This window comes from Halyomorpha halys, unplaced genomic scaffold, assembly GCF_000696795.3.
Source record: "Halyomorpha halys isolate HHAL.00 unplaced genomic scaffold, Hhal_1.1 Scaffold1448.1, whole genome shotgun sequence".
NCBI classification, from domain to species: domain Eukaryota; kingdom Metazoa; phylum Arthropoda; class Insecta; order Hemiptera; family Pentatomidae; genus Halyomorpha; species Halyomorpha halys.
Genome location: NW_027114477.1, coordinates 108769 through 130575, shown reverse-complemented (window position 1 = coordinate 130575; position 21807 = coordinate 108769). Strand labels below are relative to the sequence as shown.

At 29.9% G+C, this 21807-nt stretch overlaps 1 long non-coding RNA gene and 1 other non-coding gene across 2 annotated transcripts in view; both read left to right on the top strand.

Moving 5' to 3' along the window:
- LOC136796838 (uncharacterized) overlaps positions 1-21807 on the top strand; it is a 184255-nt gene that overhangs the window by 65051 nt on the left and 97397 nt on the right. The window contains exon 2 of the long non-coding RNA XR_010844601.1: positions 13827-13885. This is a non-coding gene — a long non-coding RNA (uncharacterized lncRNA). The remainder of the gene's footprint in view (positions 1-13826; positions 13886-21807) is intronic.
- On the top strand, positions 15704-15776 carry TRNAM-CAU (transfer RNA methionine (anticodon CAU)). The gene has a single exon. It is a non-coding gene; the product is annotated as a tRNA-Met (tRNA).

The window sequence follows — 21807 nt, the reverse complement described above, 5'->3', positions numbered from 1 at the left end:
TATATTTTTTTTATAACTCATAAAATACAAAATAATTCTTATAATAGAAATGCATACAATTTTTGGTAGGTAAATCTGGTTTCTTCCACATATTTTCATTTTCACAACGCTAAAGCGGCACTAAATTTGTTTAAACAAAAATAAAATTTCATTAAACTAAATTTATTGTTTTTCCACCATTGATATTATTTACTAAACAACTAACTTATGCTTATTTTATATAAATTCCCTACATCAACTTATTAATTAGTGTGAAACAATTGTTTGAAAATATTTTGTATTTTTGGGATCATTTGTTCGCCCATGAAAGTTTAATGGGCGAACAAATGATCCCAAAAATACAAAATATTTTCAAACAATTGTTTCACACTAATTAATAAGTTGATGTAGGGAATTTATATAAAATTACCATACACGCATGCGTGGGCATTGTTGGGAATATTTGAAATTCCTGAATGATTCGTAAGTATTCAAAAATCTGTTAGGCCCCTATTAAAATAAGGTCTTGTTGTGTTTATTTTTACTGTCTGCGTTGATCAGCAAACACCGGAAACCAATACAACAGTTGTGAACTTTCAGTTTGACGGGCTTATCGTTGTTTAGTGTCCAATAAACAAACTTGGCGAGACGATTTGTTTGTACAACTGCCAGATTCATTGGAGAATTTTAATGAAAGAGTTAGTACGCTTGAAATACAAACAAAAGCTTACTGAAGTTACTAAATTTTCAAATAACTTAAAATTCAGATTGCTTAGTTCTGTCAGTACTTTTTTTATTCAATATGTTGTAACTTACTTAAGGTTTGTGAAAAACGTTCATAGAATTTTCAATGAAATAATAGATAACTATGTCGATATTACTAACTGTAAGTGTGTAACTACCACATCCAAAATTATTTCATCTGCTACCACTTTTCTATAATAAAAACGCATATAACATGTCTGTAACATCTCACTCATTGGCTTATTATTCATAGCTAATATATTGTTATTAATAGTTTAATAAAAAAAATGCATAATTAATTAATAGTATTTTCTAATACCTAAAATAAACAGTTTTTTTAAACTCTACATTGGATGATTATAGCTACTCTTTAAAGGATAATGAATCTTTCTGCAATACAAATCTAGAAAATTCTAAGCCCTACGTAACTCTATTTTGAATAGAGTTTAAATAAACCGCAAAATAAAAAGAAAAAACCATTTAAATCCGACTTTTTGGAAAATGGAAAATTTTTTCCATGTTTCTAATAATTGTAAAATATTTAGACTATTTCCCTTGAAATTTTCAACTTAATTTGAAATGGATTTAGTGAATGACACAATTTCTTCCTTATTAAACTATAATAGTTTATTTCATATCATACAGCAACGTTTCGGGAGATTTCCCCCATCTTCAGGCTGCTAAAAAACAAATTCAACAAAACCATAAACATGTGCTTATAACAACATTAATATATCATATACACTCAAAGAACTATTTATAAATTATTTACTTGATAACAAAAAACCTATATATGACATATAATTTGTGTCATTCACTAAATCCATTTTAATTCCATAAGACTCTTCCAGTTAAAGGATTATTATAAACTTAATTTGAATTTTTAACTTTTTTAAGAACGAATATTACAGCCTAGGTTTTAGATAAAACCCTCATGTTTTTTTTTATTATTTTAAGAAATTGATTAGTGTAAAATTTGCTTCTTAGGAATATATTAATTATTTAATGGAGAAAATAAAGTTTTTATTTTTTTGGCATTACTGTACTGTGGATTAAAAATAATGCTGTTTTGAAACTTACTCATGAATTAAATAAATCTCAAAAATGGTAAGAGTGGTCAGTGAATGTTGTGTGATCTCAATACCAGATTTTTCAATATCTAAATTTGACTAACTTGTTAATTTTTTTAATAGTTTGTTAGATGTTAATTTTTTTTCGGCCAAGACTCCCATTGGAGTCCTATACTGCCTAACCATGGTTGGAGGTCAAAGTTTTTCATTTTGTGGGACCGCCACTCAGTGAAAAAAGTCAACGCCCCAGGCCGGATCCGAACCGTGAATGGATATCAAATTGGTAAGAGTGTGTCTTAGCCACTGAGCTACGGGCTCTATAATTTCTATTTTAGTAATGATTTCTACAATAATATATACTACTTATAATCTTCAATAATCCAAGTACAGAGTGAAAATGTTTTGAATGGTCTAAATGCTCTTAGATTAGATATTTCCAAAAAAAAAGTTCGTCTCCCAAAATATTTTAATATCTAAAAAACGCCATTATATTATACACGGTCACGCAGATAAATTAATACACAAGCCCACATGTAAAGTTTTAATCGAGTTGGAACATTAGGAATGGGACTAATGAGAGAAGTTGTTGATCGATTGGCTATTTGTTGCCTGACTGACCTGTCCGTTCCAACTGGGTCGTGGTCACTTCGCTAATATCGTTTGTTACAACTTTATCGTCCTCAGGGGTTTGTTAACTTGTCATTTACAATTATATCTAAATATCCTCGATATATTAAGTCGAATAATCCATTTTTTTCCCTAAATAACGGAATAGAGAAATGGTGTGGAAAGTGAAAATGAGAGATAGCAACTGTTGGACTGTTGTTGATGTAAATACAAGGGATTGAAGCCAAATCCGCCCTCTCGCAAATATTAGTTGAGGGTCCAGGAACCGAGTGAGGGTTTGTTCTCAAACCTTTATCTCTCTTGGAACCATTAGGTTTACAAATATGTGTATAATGTATGTTATCAAGTCCATACCATCAAACGTACATTTATATGATATATTATAACCCGTTTAATTTTTTTCACGTCAAATTATTCATTGTTTCTCATTATTATTCTTATAATTATTCTAAGATTACCTTGCGGTTGTAACGCAGATCGACCAATACTCATCAGAGAAGAGAAAGACACGGGTCAGGGAAGCAATATTTATTTTAATTATTTTTATATTATCTACGAGTACAATCAAACTGGTAATGTTGTATTTTCCACCAAAATAATAGAATTTCGCACAATTTTTTCCATAAAACCGCTAAAAATCTGAAGCTAAGGGTATACAATGCCATGATATACGGCTGGTCTCTAACAAGTACCCTAGAAAGCAGAATCGAGAAATTTGAACGGAAAGTCCTCCGTGCAACACAGAACTAATTGCAGAGACTGATCAGTCAATATCTCATGATATGAAGCCAAGGAGGTTAAGATGGGTGGGACATGTGGCTCGAAGCAATCCAACAATGGATGCCCCTACACAACAATGGATGCCACTATAGTCGGCTTAAGACCACGTGGGACGATAAAAACCAGAAAGATACATAAACAGAATCAACAAAGTGCAAAAGAGTACCGCACGGATGGTCTAACTGGAAAGCAGTACCCCAAGAGAGGCAGGCGTTGAGAAAAGGCAGGTTCGGGCAGTCTGACAGATCTACAAGATCTCTAGAGGTGAACTAACTTAAAAAATAAATTACCTTCATTATTAAATCTCAAATCCCATATCACAGCCCTCGAAGAATGGTGTCGTAATTGGAGAATTAAGACAAATTCCAACAGATCCCATCAAATCACCTTTACCCTTCGTCGTAAACCTACTGACTGCCCTACAGTTTCATTTAATGATGTTACTCTTATCCCTGTCGAACAGATCCGCTACCTTGAACTACATTTGGACAAACAATTAACCTGGAATCCTCACACCAGAAAGAAAGGACAGGAAACTGCACGTCGATTTCGACTATTACAGGACTTACTAGACAAGCGGTCTAAACTTCCAACACATTACAAAAGACTGATCTACATGACTGTAATAAGGCCAATCTGGACATATGGAGTTGAGCTTTAGGGCTCCACTAAACCTTCGAATTCCTCTCGTATTCAATACTTACAATCCAAAATACTTCGTAAAATCCTCAATGCTCCTTACTTTGTCACAAATAAAATCATACACAAAGACCTTAATGTTCCCTATGTAACCGATCTAACCCGAACCAGATATCACTCCTTCCATTATAAACTCTCTAACCACTGAAACCTCCTAGTTTCTAATCTTGCATCCTCTTCCATCCCTGACAATCCTCGGAGGCGCCTGAAAAGAAGATGGCCACGAGACCAGCTAATGTAAAATGTCATTAGATTGCTACAATGGGTAGTTTTTCTGCACGCCTGTAACACTCCAATTTAACTTAGATCAGATTTACTAAATGTATTATAATGTACAGTTGTAAATAGCAATAAATAAATATTAAAAAAACCTTTATTATTTATGTGGGAGTTAACAACAGCAGCTTGACCGCTTCATAAAAACACAAAAAGTAATTATTCCAAAACTAAAATAAAAAATACAAACCCGTATTACAAGCTTATCAAAAATATTACAAATAAATGACTTAAAAATTAACAAACAGAAAAAATGTTAAGTTTTATAAAAACTAACAATAAACTAATTGTTTGTAATATACTATACCATAATTGAATTAGTTATATTTCTTATTTATTATTTTTTTAATTTTTAAGCATTAAAAATATTAATAAGTACAATGTTTTCAGTAGTTACAATTTACGTACTTGCACTGTACTGACTTAGTGTATTTTTTTGCTATTTACAAACAGTTTTCAAATATAAATCTTGAAAATAAACAAATAAAGCTTTTAATCATCATAAACTTAGAATTTCATAATTTTAACTCCAGTCCAGTCGGAAATTTATTAACTACTATTAGAGACTTATCCACCAGACGATAAGAAAAGTTGTTTGTAGTTTTCATTTGCATTGAAATGATGACTTTAAAACTTTTTTAATTTGAGCCTTAACCTTCAAATTAATTTAAGTAATGGAGTAGAAATAAATTAACAAGATTTTCAGCTTTGAATAATACGTTTAAGATGGCGTTTATTAATTTTTTTTAGGTCAGATAGTTTTTGTACTATCGGTGAAACCGTTAAAGTATGCTTCTACTGAAATTTGCCCCGTAAGTGTATGCTATTTGTAATTGTAAGAAACAAAACGTTTTTTATCTCAACCTACAACGTATAAAAAAAAATTAAAAGGGCCTATTAAGCAAGTTATTTTATTTTGGACTAATTACTATGGATTGATTGAACTATATAAAAATGAATGAATATTTTTTTACATATTTTATATTTGTAATCAAAATGTGTGAATTTGGAAAAAAAAATTTTTATTTATTATTAAATATCTTATTTATTATACTATTTTAAAAAATAATTATTGGTATTGTTAGAGCCCTTATTCGCTTGATATACTGTGGAGGGTTTCTTAGTAGGAGGTTGGATCAAATACCTTTGTGCTTCCAGATTCGGTACACTCCAACGCCTCTCCTTATATGGAGCTAATATTCTGCCTTCATGTCATTCCCGTTCCAGTCTTCCAGAGGAATTCTTCTGTTCTAACGCAATCATTTTCTATGGAGCTCCCACTACGAATTGAAGCTAGGTTCAAAGCTAAAGTTTCTTTAAGATTAGTTTAAATTTGGCTTTACTTGTTACCAAATAATAAGTTTGTAAGTATTCGGTTGTAGTTTTCTTGGTAATAATTGCAGGTGTATAAAATAACATATAGTGTAGTCGACTTAATAGTACTGTCGCAATGGATTTCGTATGATAGTTGACAGTAAATATAGTAGTAGTGAAGCTATTTTCTGGATGCCACAAGAATACGCCTTATCAACTGCAAGGGAAATGGTGCCAACATAAAATTTTGTATTGATTGTTACTGAACTTGAACTGGAGTTTAGAGTTTTTAACCTTATCAGTAGTAATGATGACTGGGTAGTTACATATTTTTCTAATTGACTAGGAATAGCTTTAGGTTAGGTTAATCGTTACCATGTTGACATAGCACTGTTGCTACACAGACGTCTCTCTTTCGCGACATAAATAAGAGAATATTATTCAAGAAGTAACGAACTAATTTGGTTGTAATGTGTTCTGGTCAAGGAAACAAAATGGGAGGAAACTTTCTGAGGTCTCAAATTACTATTTCGGTCAACACCATGAAATAAAGATATAGTTTATTTTTAATAATTATTTTCAGGTTGAAAATCCATATATAGTTTATAATAATAATTGGTGAAAATAATTTATAGTAATAATTGTTTCTTAGCTAATGTCAAATGAAAATAAAAGCTATATAGCTTTATTATATAGTTTATAATAAAGCTACGACACGCACATACCGATATCATTTAATCTTCTAGCAAAAAAAAAGATATCCACGTTTACATTTTTATTTATTCTCATAATGAGGAGAGCCATATATATAAATGACCAAATTGAATAATTAATAGTTAATAAAATAAAATAAACTGTTTAAAAAATGTGCTATTTAACTAATTATAGTAAAATAGATACTTCTTTTGTGAATATGAACAAAAGGCTGCGCATAAAGAAAAAGCAAATATCCAAAATCCAAAGGAAAAGCAAATAGAAGTGATTCATTCGACGATGTTTCCGTATAAGTAGAGTCCTGGTTATTGTTCAGTTAAAAACTGGCAAAGTGCAAAATGGTGCTGTAACAAATCAAAATATATACAAAACAACCAAATCCTTCAATGTTCAACATTGTTGTTTAATTTATAACCTTAATACATGTAAAGCTTACCTAATCTTGTTTAAATTAAATTACACTGACTAAATACTCTCTACATTTATACAATTGTACATTAAAAATAACATGAAGAGCTTCGTGGAAGCTCTTACACTATTAAATGATTACATATTCTAATTATAAAGGTTGGAATTCAAATTTTAGACTTCTTAAAACCAACTCAATTCAAAGTTTTAAAAACCATATGGGTCGCATTATGCAGACTGAAATATTCAATAATATTCTTCCAAGAATAATTCTGTTTTTAATTTCCCCAAAAATTTGACAGCGTGTTCTTCCACATACCTTCCTATTTGGATATTTACATAAAATAAACCAATTCTCAAACAATTTATAAGTCAAATCAATATAAAAATAAATCAATATCAAAATATTTATAAAAGTTTGATTAAAAATGTATAGGTATATTGATTTTTTGTTTAATTGGATCACTTCTAAGGAAGTACTGTTTTTTGAACAACGGTACAACAAGGAAGTTATTTTTTCAAGATCACGTTCTACCACATTAAGGGCACCCAATTTATGAAGCTGGGTGGACCTCAGTAGGACCTAGATCCCACAGGGTTCACTCACGGACATAGTAACAGAATAATTGCTTATATCTGCCACAGCCAGATTGGAACCTTGGATTGGAAATAGTAGCGCCTTACCTCTGTGCCACACCCCAGCCATGGTTGATACAATACAGGCACTTTGGGAATCCAAGTTAAATACAATAATACAATACGTATAATACATATAATACGTTCTCTATTACAATCTTATTCTAGAGAAACCTATTCATAGTTACCCGAAACCACAGGTTAATATTATTCCAAGAGCATTCATCATTTGTGTTTACTTGTTCATCTTTTTTTAGGGGTTGAAATCAACTTGTCATGTGCTAATCAATGCATTGCCTTACCTCCAAACTATAAATTAAATAAGGAAACAAATAAAATAAGATTAAAATGAATTAATATTGGTGTGTATACATCTATATGTGGATAATATGAGAAATGTATCTTAGGCAATAAATTTTTTGCAACAAAAACCAAAATTTTCGTAAAAAAAAATATTGCAAAAAAAGAAAAAACGTGCAATGTAAAATTAGTATTCTGTAGATGTATTTTTCGTGATTCGAATTCCAGTCGAGGTTTTCCGAAATATGAAGTAAGAGAACAAAAGAACAAATATCGGGTCTCTACTAACAAGTCTTGATTCTTGTTATCATCTCATAAAAACTGGCTTATAATCTAAATAGTTAATTAAATAAATGCGTTGTTTAATATAGGAATATTTTACTTATATTTTTTTATACAAACATTAATGACAATGTAGCTATCAAGGTGGCATTGATCAATAATAACCAGTGGTATTATTATTCCAAGAGCATTCATCATTTGTGTTTACTTGTTAAATAAGGAAACAAATAAAATAAGATTAAAATGAATTAATATTGGTATGTATACATCTATATGTAGATAATGTAAGAAATGTATCTTAGGTATTAAATTTTATGCAAAAAAAAAACAATATTTTAGTAAAAAAAAATATTGCAAAAAAAAGAGGAAAACGTGCAATATAAAATTAGTATTTTGTATATGTCTTTTTCGTGATTCGAATTCCAGTCGAGGTTTTTCGAAATATGAACTAAGAGGACAAAAGAACAAATATCTTGTTATCATCTCATAAAAACTGGCTTATAATCTAAATAGTTAATTAAATAAACGCGTTGTTTAATATAGGAATATTTTACTTATATTTTTTTATACAAACATTAATGACAATGTAGCTATCAAGGTGGCATTGATCTAGTTTAAATAGAAGCTTTAGGAGAGACAAGACAAACTGACTGGCAGCTGATTGACAGGGACCAACGAGGTACAGCCCGTCCTCCTTTGTTATCCTTCCTCATCAGTCAACTTATAGTGTCTTCTCCTCCTTCCTTATTTCCTCAATTATTTTCCCGTGTCTTCCTCACGAGGGGAAAGGAGAAATGAGATCAATCGAACGGAAAATTCAGGAGAAGAATTGATTATTGAATGTAATAACTGGAGGCAATATTGGTGTTTATGAATTATGAAGTCCAATTAGAGCAGTGTCATCTGACAATCACATACAACTTTTATTACAAAGAACAGAATTTTTGTGCAATTACAATTTTTGTTCGCTAACTTTAAATTCCACCAAACTTCGATAGAAGTACTATCATGGAAAAAAAATTCAAAGAACATCCAACAAGAAGGGATTCTTCAGGAATTAGATTTTTTTCTGCACAAAATTGCAAACGTTACTCTTTTTTGGGCTACATTTTGATTTTTGTTTTATACACTTTAATGCTTGAACTAAAATTATTTAATCAATAGTTAATTTTTTTTAAATTTAGGTTAAAGCAATGCAATGATAACATGTGAAGTATCGAATTCTACTTAAAAAGCAGAGGTAAACATAACTAAAGATTATTCTTGAATAGTGCTAACCAATGGCCTGTAACTATGTAAAATTCTCCCTAGAATAATCTTGTCACAGAGAATGTTCCGTATTAATGTTTTTAATTTGGATTCCCAGTCCATCTCTAACCCTTTATTCTTCCGTCTGACTTAGTTGTCACTAATTGGAATTTGTTGGGTTAGTGGGATTTTCAATAATTCAAAAAATTAGTTGGTCTGATCAATATGAATACACCTGTAATCAATCTTATTAAAGTTTTTCTATATTGATTTATAACTAAGTTTTTTTGTTAATGTTAAATTTGTATGAAATACACAACTGAAAAACTAAAAGAAAGAATTTGGACTGGAAGAATATCTTTAAATAATTCATTCTATATTGTGTTTTTCACATTTTTTTTTCTAAACCTTAAAATTGAGATAGTTTTAAGGAATTGAAAAATTTAAGTTCCAGCCTTTACTATAGAAAAATAAAATGATTTAATATAATTGGCTTCCTCATAGATTTTCAATTATGTACAAAAGGTTAGGTTGTTAATCTGAGTAATTTAGTTTTTAACTTTGTTTACATAAATGTTGAGAGTATTTAGCAAGTTTATTGTAATTCAAACAAGGTTAGATAAGTTTTCATGTATTAGTACTATATAGATGAAGTTGTAGTATAATAACGATTAAGTTAATTATTGCAGTATTTGAGTACTTTATAAACATTTTGGGTTTTTACATCACGATTTATTATATTTTGGATTTTTGTATTGCACTTTTTTCGGATTTTACTTCACAAAAATCGGATCTATAGTTATAACTTTCTTCCGCTTAAAACGGAAGTGCGATGAGTAATGTCTGCGGTCAGATGTGAAATACTCAAAAAAGTAATAGTTATATAAGAGAATAAAAATAATATAGTAAAAAAAAAAACCATTGATATATAAATATTTTTTTTATTTTTTAATTGACATATATAACTGTATTTACATAAAAATACATCTAGTAAATTTGGTACAGGCATATAGAGAAACTACCCATTGGTAGACTCTAAATATATAAATATAAATGTGAATTATGAAAACAAATATAAATAAAATGGTATAAATTCAAAAATAACGCATAAAAACTATTTATGTCAGAAAATTTTCAATTCAATATGGTCTATAAATCTGATTCTCCTTCCATTTTTTGGATATAAAGGTATTAGTAGTTTGAAAGAAACTATGTTTCATATTTCAAAAAATCAATCCATACCCATTCATAATAAAACCCATAGCCTAATAAAGGAGTAATCCAAATCGATTGAATACTGTCTGAATAGGAAATGGCCTCGTGACCTTGTTGCATAGATCAGTCATTGATGTACAATGGAAGCTTGTCTGCAAATATCATTTTAGTTTCAAACGTATTTCATGTTTAATATTTTACATTATTTCTGTATTCTGCCTATATTACAGTCAGCATTATAAGCACAAAATATTTTTAAATTAATAAATATCTTAAGCTAGGTTTTTGGCTTATTATAATTAAATAATAATGAATTTTTATAATCGAACAATAATTTAAAAAAACCTTTCACAGTTTGTGGTTTTGCATTGTGCCTAGAAAATCGAATATATTTTCAATCCATGTCTAATCATCGGGATGTGATAACCAGATTTTGATTGAAGTCACTTATACTCAAGCAAAAGTAGTTGGAGGCCTCTGTTAACATCGATGTGCGATCTACTGGTTACTAACATGCACAATCTCTGTAAATTTCATTCTGTTGGACCGATAATGCCTAAATTATATTTGACTAAAGGCGGCTAGGCTGGCAAGGAACCAAATTCGTTAACCAACCAAAAAACTCCCTAACCACCCAAACCCACTAGTTTTTAGCCTTGTCTTCCATTCTTGACATCCTCCGAGGCACCTGTAAAGAAGATGGCCACGAGATCACATGCTAACATCATTAGATTTCTATCAATGGATAGTTTCTCTACACGCCTGTAACACTCCATTTTAACTGAGATCAAATTTACTGAATGTATAATGTAATATACAGTTGTAAATTTCAATAAAGATATTAAAAGAAAAAAATAAATTGATACATGATATAATCATTAACATACAATTGACCAACCATTTTATTTTAAAATAAATATTTTACACTGATTAATAATTTATAAATTAACAAGAAAATGTTTGAATTTCTATCTATGTCTCAGCATTTGGAAAAGTTTTACCTATATATTTATTTCTTCAAAGGTGACAAGTCACCAGGAAACTATTGGCAAATTTAAGTTAACTTTATAAAAAAAATGCATAACATCAAACAAATACATGATCACATTATAACATAAATCATTTTGTCTGACTGAGTGTTAAGAAGATAAACAGTAGATATTTTAAAAGGTAACCAAAGAAGAATAAAACGTATACTTATGTATAAAACGTAAAATATGGGTGAAACTTTTGATTCGGAGGAATAATTTTAATTGCTATGTGACAAAGCTTCTTAGATTTCAGTTGTTATTTCAGTGGTCTCTATGAGACCATAAAATTCTCAATGTCCGTTATCAAAAAATGTGAAGTGTAACACTATGAAGCAGTCTTTACATTTAAACTTGATATAGTTTATAAATAAATAAGTGATATCGTGTGTATATTATGGCGTACTTTTTTTTAAAATATAGGATATTTTAATTCTTATAATTAATTATTGGTATAGAATTAAGTGAACTTCATACAATTAATCTTTTGACAACTGTCATCCATATATAAAACCACATTATTTTGTGAGACCAACACAAGGATGAGGACAAACATACAATCCTATAATCCAGGGCTAGAGAAAAAGAAGAAGACTCGAAAGGTCATGGGTTACTCGGTGAAGCACAAGCCCCGACTGCAATGACCAGTAAATATGGACACCCACGTTCCTTACTCCTTCCAAATGGCGGCTCGGGTTCAGTCGCCAAAGCTATTTTTTCCGTGAATGTTTTCTCCTAGAACATCAGTGCTGTTTTTCTTGAGGTCATTCAAATGTAAGTCTTTTTTACGTAGTTGTTTCTGCAACTCGGTAAATTTTGAATCTGAAAATATCTGGACTGTCACTTTAATTTATTTTCAAATCTCAATGATTTTAATATTTCAGATGTCTCTTACTATTATCAGTCAAATCTATTGATTTTTTATTTATGAATAAATAAAAATAATAATAATTAAGTCCGAAGTACCGGAATATTATCAACCCAAAAATATTTACTTCATCATCTCTCTTGAAGAATGGTGCCAAAACCAGAGGATTAAAGTCAATTCCAATAAATCCCACCAAATCACATTTACCATTTGTCGTAAACTTTCTGACCCACAGTATTATTTAATAATACACCACTCAATCTTGTCGAACAGATCCGTTAGTTAGGACTACATTTGGACAAACGACTGACATGGAATCCTCATACAAAACTGCTCATCGATTCCGACTATCATAATATTTAATTGACAAACGGTCTAAACTTCCAATTCATTGCAAAAGACTGATCTACACAACTATAATAAGGCCTATCTGGACATACGGAGTTGAGCTTTGGGGATCCACTAAACCTTCCAATTCCTCTCGTATCCAATCCTCACAAATCAAGTCATCCATCAGGACCTCAATGTTCCATATATTGCCGATTTGGCCAGAACAAGATACCAATCCTTCCATAATAAACTTCCTCACCATCCGACCTCTCTTGTTTCAAACCTGGCTTCTCCTTCGATACCTGGTAATCCTCCCAGTCGTCTGAAAAGAATACTGACTCGTGATCTTCTCCCCTAGAAATGTTATTGGGTGTTCTATCAATGGGTAGATTTCCAAATATTTGCATCATGACATTTTATTACTAACAGCAAATTTACTAGTTGTATATATTTTTATAAAGTTCTAAATATCAATAAATAAATTTTTTAAAAAAAATATTAACTTTAGTATTTAATAGGATTTATTTTGTTGCACTCTCGATTTTATTTAGCTAGGGTTGAAATAAGATGCCTCATTTATTAATTTACGAAATGCATAATATTTTTTTCCTCCTCCCTCTGGCATTTCTTATTTCAATTTGATTATTATATGGAATTTCTAATTAAAAATAACATAAATATTATAAAAAATTATCTGTATTAAAATATAAATCAATCAAACATTTTGTTGCACTCTCGATTTTATTTAACTAGGGTTGAAATAAGATGTCTCATTTATTCATTTACGAAATGCATAATTTTTTTTTCCTCCTCCCTCTGGCATTTCTTATTTCAATTTGATTATTATATGGAGTTTCTAATTAAAAATAACATAAATAGTATAAAAAATTATCTGTATTAAAATATAAATCAATCAAACATTTTAAATTTTTAAAAATAGTGTGTGATATTTTTATTTTAAATTCCATTTTCTATTATACTATTTTAATAAAATTATTACAATATTCTTGATGTTTTTTTCTGACTTATCGATTTACTTTCCAACGTTAGTTATTCTTTTTTTAATTTTTATTTGAAATTTAAGATTCTAAACTACCACAAGTGTTAAAAATATAGTTTAATATGATAAATATGATGTAAAAATTAATAAATAAATAAAAAAAAAATATTTCAAATTATATACAATTCTATCCAATTTATAATTTCTCAAATTGAGGAATAAAGATTCTTTAATTATGCTTCCTTTTAAAGAGGTTTGGATTCATAACAATGACAATATCTGGTTAACATTAATTTTGTTTTTTGCAGGTGCTGGTAGCGTCTTTTTAATGGATATCTACTCTTAAGAAGCTACACCACTACAATTAGTAAGTCTTCCTTTGTACATTAAAATTTAAACAGAAAAGTCAATTTTTTTATTAATAAATATTTATGTCATAAAGTTTGAGAAAACAACTTGAGTACGCTTGTACCCTCAAACTGGTGGGTGACATACTCTCTTCATAACCTCGCAGATTAACTCTGTTAGCCAGTCTTGTGTTCTTTTTACCAGGAACATTTTAGAGAAGTTCAGACAATTTTCTGATTTGAATGATATTATAAATGATTTCGGGCTGTTGATTACAAATTTCAACTATGTGACCTCCAATTTTCTATGGAAATATTTATAAAAAATCGGTAAAAATTAGTACTTTACGATTATTCTCCCATAAATCATTTAGAAAGTAATACTCTTTGTTAAAGAAGTTGAAATTTATTATTATTGTACTGGTGATTGTAATATATTAAGTATAATGTAATTTTAAAATATTTTTAGGATTTTAATAGTTTCCCTAATTATTGCATAAGTGAAACTAACAAGTTGTAGATTTACTATTTTAGAATCCAACAATGAATTGAATTGTGCTGAGAAGGGGGACACAGTATCTTCGGAAATAGAATAAATATAAAGATTGTATTTTTGATCGATTTTTTTTTAGTTATGTGCAATTATAAATTTTGAAAACTAAAAATTGTATCCATGGTATAATTTTATTATTTAAGTTACTGGTATAATTTTATTGTTCATGTATTAATCATTTAATTTAGTATTTATGCCCCTATTTTTTCAAGTCGGTGTTAGATTTATTAAAACTATTGACATTAATTGTTTATTGATATAACATAGAAACTATAGAGGCATGGAGGTTTTTTTATATGTGTAGATACGTTACATGTGTTATAGTACATATATTGTTACTTTCCTATTTGGCAGGTCCGGTTATTGCTGAAATCCGAGAATAGGAACTTTGTTTCAACCCATGGACAATGTTTCTCTTTGAAACATCAGTTAATATTCGTAAGATATTTGTGTTAGACGTTTTGACAGCACATGTTCCATTCTGTTTGATTATTTATTCCCCTATAAGGAGAGATATCATCATTAGCCACAGTATTGGCTCTGCGGTGATGATTACGGACACCACCGATATTTGGGCTACCACAGCCATGTCCCAAATATATGGAAATCTAATCTGCGATAATCATTAGGAATTTTTAAATGAAGATATATGTTATGTTTACATTAATTTTAAATTACTGATTTAAAACTTATTTTTAATGTTGAAATTGCATTGTTTATAACTAACACTTAATTCAATTCAATTATTAGTAGATTATTACTTTTTGAATATTAACAGTGAAGATTTTCCAGTTGTGTAAATATCATAACGATCATATACAATGTGATTGCGGTGTATGATATAAAACAACAATTTTTAGAAAAATTATAATAATGTATGAGGAGAAGATGGTCGCACCCCCCGATCAAAATGAAACACAAATGAGTTGGTGTAACCTATTTTACTGTGCCAACGTTTCGGCTAGAGTTTCTAGCCTTCTTCAGGGCTGTAAGCTTGAAAATCAAACGCCTGCTTATAGGCGTAAGGTTAGGTAGGCGTTTGATTTTTAAGGCTAACACCCCTGAAGAAGGCTAGAAATTCTAGCCGAAACGTTGGCACAATAAAATAGGTTACACCAACTTATTTGTGTTTCATTTTGATCGTACCCCCCACCATCTTCTCCTCGTACGTCATCCACGGTTAACTATCTCTCATAATTATTATAATAATGTATTTTCTTCCCAATAGTACTATAGTACAATTAACAATGACCCCAGCTTAATTAATAGAACATTTCGACACATCGCCTCGGTAGCGCAGTAGGCAGCGCGTAAGTCTCATAATCTTAAGGTCGTGAGTTCGATCCTCACCCGGGGCACTATTTTTTTTTTAATAAATAAATGATGAAATACAGTATAATTAAAGGGTTAGGGTTGAATAATGTCAATTGTTTAATTTATTTTGTAAGCCAATAAATTTTATTTTAAATGTTGGTAGAAATAATTACTGTGAATTTCCGTCATGTAATTTATTATTTAAAACGATCTCTCTATACCATTTGTACCTGAAGTATATCGTATATAAGATATATAATTTTTCAAATAAAAAAAACATACATAACATTTTCACAGAAATATTGCAAAATTAATACTAAATCCATATTTAGTATCTTATAATTACCCAAATGCTATCGATAAAAATATCCTATTTTTGTTTGCTATTTTTAGTTTACTTTGGCAACAACCAATTGATGGTGCAATCTAAACAATTGTTATTGTATACTGAATAAATAAAACTATTAAAAGGCATTGAATTTATATTTTTCACAGATTTTTTAAAAATAAGATTCTAAAAATAACAACGGTAGGACCCCTCTCAACCGACTTTCATTATTAACCACCGATAAGGTGAAAATAAGTATATAAATGGTTAGAAAACGCAAAGTTCAGTAAAACAGAAAAAGTAACTGATCTTGTGGCAGTTATTAAAACTTAAAAATAGTTCTAAATTTAAATTAAATGATGAATCTAAAGATTTTCTTTAAAAACTATTATATTTTAGTTTAATATTTTTTTTGGAAGATCTCTGATTGACCGTGTGTAATAATAAAAGGAAGATTGTCAACGTGCGGTCAAATAAAACTCAAATAGTAATTAAACTATTTATATTGCGCCAACGTTTCGCCCCACGTTGCAGGGCTTCATGAGGGATAACGGACTAGAGGTTAGTGCGAAAGTCAATTTTTCTTTGTTATTATAAATAGGTGAGGAGTTTCAAAAATCTAACAAAGATAAGTCTGTAGATGGAGATGGTAAAATTTGGGTTTTCAGTTTTGATGTGTGGATCAACACACGTTGGAACCTAAGTCAGACCCTGTAGGCATTTTAAGGCCCAAAATAAACCGTTTTAGAGATACCACAAGATTTATAGTACAAGAGCCCACGAGGAGAAAAAAGGCAGTTATCTCACACCAATTTTTGATTACTTTAATGAAAACTATGTATAATTACTAGTCAAAACTGATGAGTCTGCCAATTATAGGTAGGGGGAACAAAAAATGGCGGCTGTTCCAAATCGATAAAAACAATTAAATTTTAATTCGGGGCTCTATATCTTTAAAAGTAACAACACAAAAAAACCTGAGAGAACGTCATTTAAGGAAGAGTAAATTTGCTAAAATATGAGCCCTAATAGAGCTATTTACGTTAAATAGTTCTCGATATATAGCTTTTTAAGAAGCAACATTTCATAAAAATGTTGTACAGAATGTATTGAAAGATCAGTGGTTAGTGAATTTATTTTGAGAAATCTATATCTCAAAAACATTCGACGTACAGATGTCTATTAGTACTCAAATTAAAGCTAGTATAATATACTATTCAGTAGTTTAAGAAGTTTATCTTGGCAGGAGTAGTAGTTTTCATGATATTTGCTAAAATAAATTGATTTATAGTTGTTCGGACAAATTTTCATGTGCCAAATTTATATTTATATGCGAATATCTTAAAAACTGCTACCCCCACGAAAATACATGTCATAAAATACTTAAATACTAAATACTAAATTTAAGTAAGTTAAATTTCCATTATTTTGAGTGTTGGCAGACATATATAGTTCTTATGGTTCTAGACATATATTTTTTCAAAAATCAAACATTTTATCGGAACAACTAGAAATTAACATTTTGTGAATTTATTTTGTCACAAGAAGATAAAGGTTATAAACTATTTTATAGTAAATTTAACTAGCTTGAATTTAAGTGCTGACTAACATCTGTACGTCTTATGGTTTTCGAAATAAACTTTTTCATAAATCAAACTTATTGGATGAACAACTATAAATAAATTTATTTTAGTAAATTTCATGAAAACTACTATTCGTATGAAGATAAAGGTCATAAATTACTTTATAGTACATTAAACTAGCTTTAATTTGAATGCTAATAGATATCTATACGTCACATAGTTCCTGAGATATAGATTTCTCAAAATAAATACACTAACTACAAATATTTTAGTACATGGTTATGAAATATTGCTTTTTAAAAAGCTATATCTCGAGAACCATTAAACGTAAATAGCTCTATTAGGGCTAACATTTCAGAAAATCTACTCTGCTTTAAATAATAATAAATTTTCATGTTTAAAATTATTCAGAAGCGCGGGTTCTCACCAAAAATTCGTAGCCCCCTAAAACATCTGTTCATACACGGTTTAGCCACGGTCTCAATGAGCACAATTTAGGGCTAATAAAAGCATACGTATAGACGAATCGGAACTGTAAAACTAATGTGATATTTTTCAGTGGGGCAATGTAACTACTTACGTAACTAATTTCGTAATGATATTCATTGTAAAGTATGTAGGTTGTTGTCACTAGTTAATTTGTTTCTTGATAATATCATATCGTTTATACGAATAAGCATGATATTGCTTAGATTTGGACTGAACTAAAGAGAAAAAGGAAACATATCTAATGCAGTAGTTCTCGGAGGGGAAAACTTAATATACTTATCACTTATGCACTAAGTTTTGTACTTCAATTTAATTATTACATAATATATTAGTTAAATTAACATGGGAGCTTTTTTATTCTATTAATTTCATTGGATGGGTATCCCGCTTAACCGTCGATATCTTGGTCCCTGCTAGGGCAGATAAGCGCGGTTTTCTGTGCATTGCGGTAATTTAGAAGGAACTTATAAAGTTACCTAATGACGACTCTTCCTAGGGGATGAGAGAAACATAAATAATTAAATAAAATTTACTTAAAATATACTATAACAAAAAATAAAATTAAAAAATGGTGAAATAATATTTGAAACTATCCCGATCAATGAAGATTTTTTAAAATTTAAAACTAAAATAAAATTTGAAATGAGTTCACATAAATATACCAAATAATTTGATTATTACCAATAATTGAAATTCGTAAATTTAAATATTTTTAATTTCATAAAAAGTAATTTGATTACTACGGACTTACATTTCCTCTCAAAAAGAAGTTTTATAAATTGAACTAATTATACTCTGATACTTCTCTTTTAACTTTTGATATTTATAATTATGAATAATTAGATAATTTGGGCTAAGCACCCTCCAGTAAGATAATTACATTTTTCTTTTTATAAAAACGAGTAGTAAAAAAAAAAAGAGAGAAAAAGTTAGTTTTACACTTGGTTTAATATGTATGAGTAAAAAGAAGGGGAGGGGGGATTATTACCTTTATAAGGCCATTAAGAGATGAAATAAACATGAGGGCGACATTAGCTCTAGAGGGCTTCACAGTGTCAACTTCACCTAGGTTAGGATGAGGACTTTGCAAGCCGCTAAGCCCTAACTAAAGCCGCTGTCTGTTTTTTCTTTAAGGCCTCATTAACTTTGACCCATTATAAAACAACTTCTGGAGGACCTGTTCTGCTGTCGTTTGTTAATTTAAATTCTAGTATTAGTTTTATTTCTGATAACCCGTGAGAGGTCTAAGGCTTAATATAAAATAATCTTTATTTCATGTTAATAACAGAAACAAATTATCTCTATTATATAAAAACGTTTTAGTGATAACGGAGTAATATTTTACTTTACATGTGATCACCATGTGTAATAGAACCGAATGGTACTCCAGTAATCCGAATGGAGTAACAAAAAAAATTACCTCTTTCAGAAAACTCAGCAGGCAATAACATTTTTGTTTTCAAATGAAAGTGCGCATATGTAAAGGATATTTTTAATTTTCCGATCTATAGGCTAGTTATTTTGTTATTTTAATCACTTTGAAAATCGAAAGTGGAAATTTTTACAGTTTTGACATCGCGTTATATCCTATGGAAGGATTCATAATATATTTTTTTGAAATTAGAAATACATAGTATAAATAGAAATTATTCAAGTTTACTGATACCTGATTGGAAGTTCTGGCATGCTCCGTTTTTGAAATCGACGATTCCTTCTATAAAGTGATAAACACAGGTATAAGATCCTGGACTTATAGAGTAAATACAAATTTTGTTGGAAAATTATTTTTTAAATCTATTTTTTTTTTCACATTTTAAATGAATCCCATAGAAAAAGTATGTATGAAATTTTTTTTTATTTGCACTTGTAAATGTTGTAGCCAGCAGATGAGATGTACCAGCCAAGCATGGCAAGAGTTGGCATGAGGGAGATTGCACCCAGTGCTGCTAATAAATTTTTATTTATACTTTTTTCACTAGTAAATGATCATTGTTATTGTTTTAACAAATTAAATCACCACTTAGCATTACTTAGGAAGTAATAGAAATAATTAAAAAATAAAATAAATTTAAAAATCCAAGCTCCAAATGTCCAATAAAATATGAAAAAAATTAAATAAATAAAAATATTTAGGTAAATTCATATTTTTGATTTTTATACGAGGATACTACCTTTAGGAACACCAGCGGTCTGAGAGAAGAGTAAGAGCCATTGTGGTTTAGTTTGAATAATCTATCAGTGAGAAATAAACGGGTGATGAGAAAGTATGAAAGAGGTAGGAATTTACGGAGTTTTTAAAGCAGTCCCGGGTGCCGAACTCAATGAAAAGCCTGCACTATATCGAAAAGGACTACCGCGCAGTACATTCCGCGCTCCAAACAAGATGAGACAACGTCCACCACACGATGATATTGCTGGATAGTGGAGTGGGATATTCGGAATCCAAACTGGTGATCTAGGATTATATGATAGGAATCTAGGATTTGGTATAGGCGTTTCAAAATGTCGAAGAAATTAAATTTTAATCATCTTCTTGGTAATCAGTGAATAAAAAAGAAATTTGTTCTTGTTTTCTTCTTTTTTTTAAATATTTATTTATTGCTATTTACAGCTGTACATTTAGTAAATCTGATCTTGGTTAAATTGGAGTGTTACAGGCGTATAGAGAAACTATGGCAGCACTCTAATGGCGTTTTACATTAGCAGGTCTCGAGGCCATCTTCTTTTTAGGCGCCTCGGAGGATTGTCAGGAATGGAAAAGGATGAAAGGTTAAAAACTAGGGGGTTTGAGTGGTTAGGGAGTTTATAATAGAAGTGATATCTGGTTCAGGCTAGATCGATTACATAGGGAACATTAAGGTCTTTATGTAAGATTTTATTTGTGACAAAGTAAGGAGCATTGAGGATTTTACGAAGGATTTTGAATTGTAAAGATTGAATACGCGAGGGATTCGAAGGTTTAGTGGAGCCCCAAAGCTCAACTCCATATGTCCAGATTGGCCTTATTACAGTCATGTAGATCAGCCTTTTGTTATGTGTTGGAAGTTTGTCTGTATCAGTCGAAATCGACTTGCAGTTTCCTGTCTTTCCAGTCTTGTGTAATATATATTTTTTTTAGTCATATAGATTTTATATAACAGTGTTCTCTTACTATTTTTTTAACTTATTGTACCAGATTGTTTTTATTGGGTAAAAATAACCAAGAAATATTCTTTTAAATTAAAAAATCTGGTCGCTGCTACTGAGAGTTGAAAATAATAATCCTCGCTCGTTTCAGAAAGATATTTAATAATTATTCACAGTTGTAATACTTCAATATATAATTTTACAGTGCACCTAACACACTTACTCAATAAGGAAGCCGAGCTGTCTCTCTTTATTAAATAGAAGCTCTAAGGAATAAATGAAGCTGAACCAATACGGGTAGGAGTTGATTGGCCAACTGGATGGAAGGGTAGCAGATGAAAGGGCTCAGCCATTCACATTGGGTATCTCTCATTCGAAACACGTCAGGGCCAGGACAGCAATGATTAAATTGCCACCTTTTCCGCTATATTTTCCGCCCTTATATTTTATCTCCCTTTCCTGGATTTATTTAATTGAAATCCCACAAATCTTTCTCTAAATATAATTTTAGACTGGCTTGCTAAGCCTCGGATTCAGTTTATTTCAATA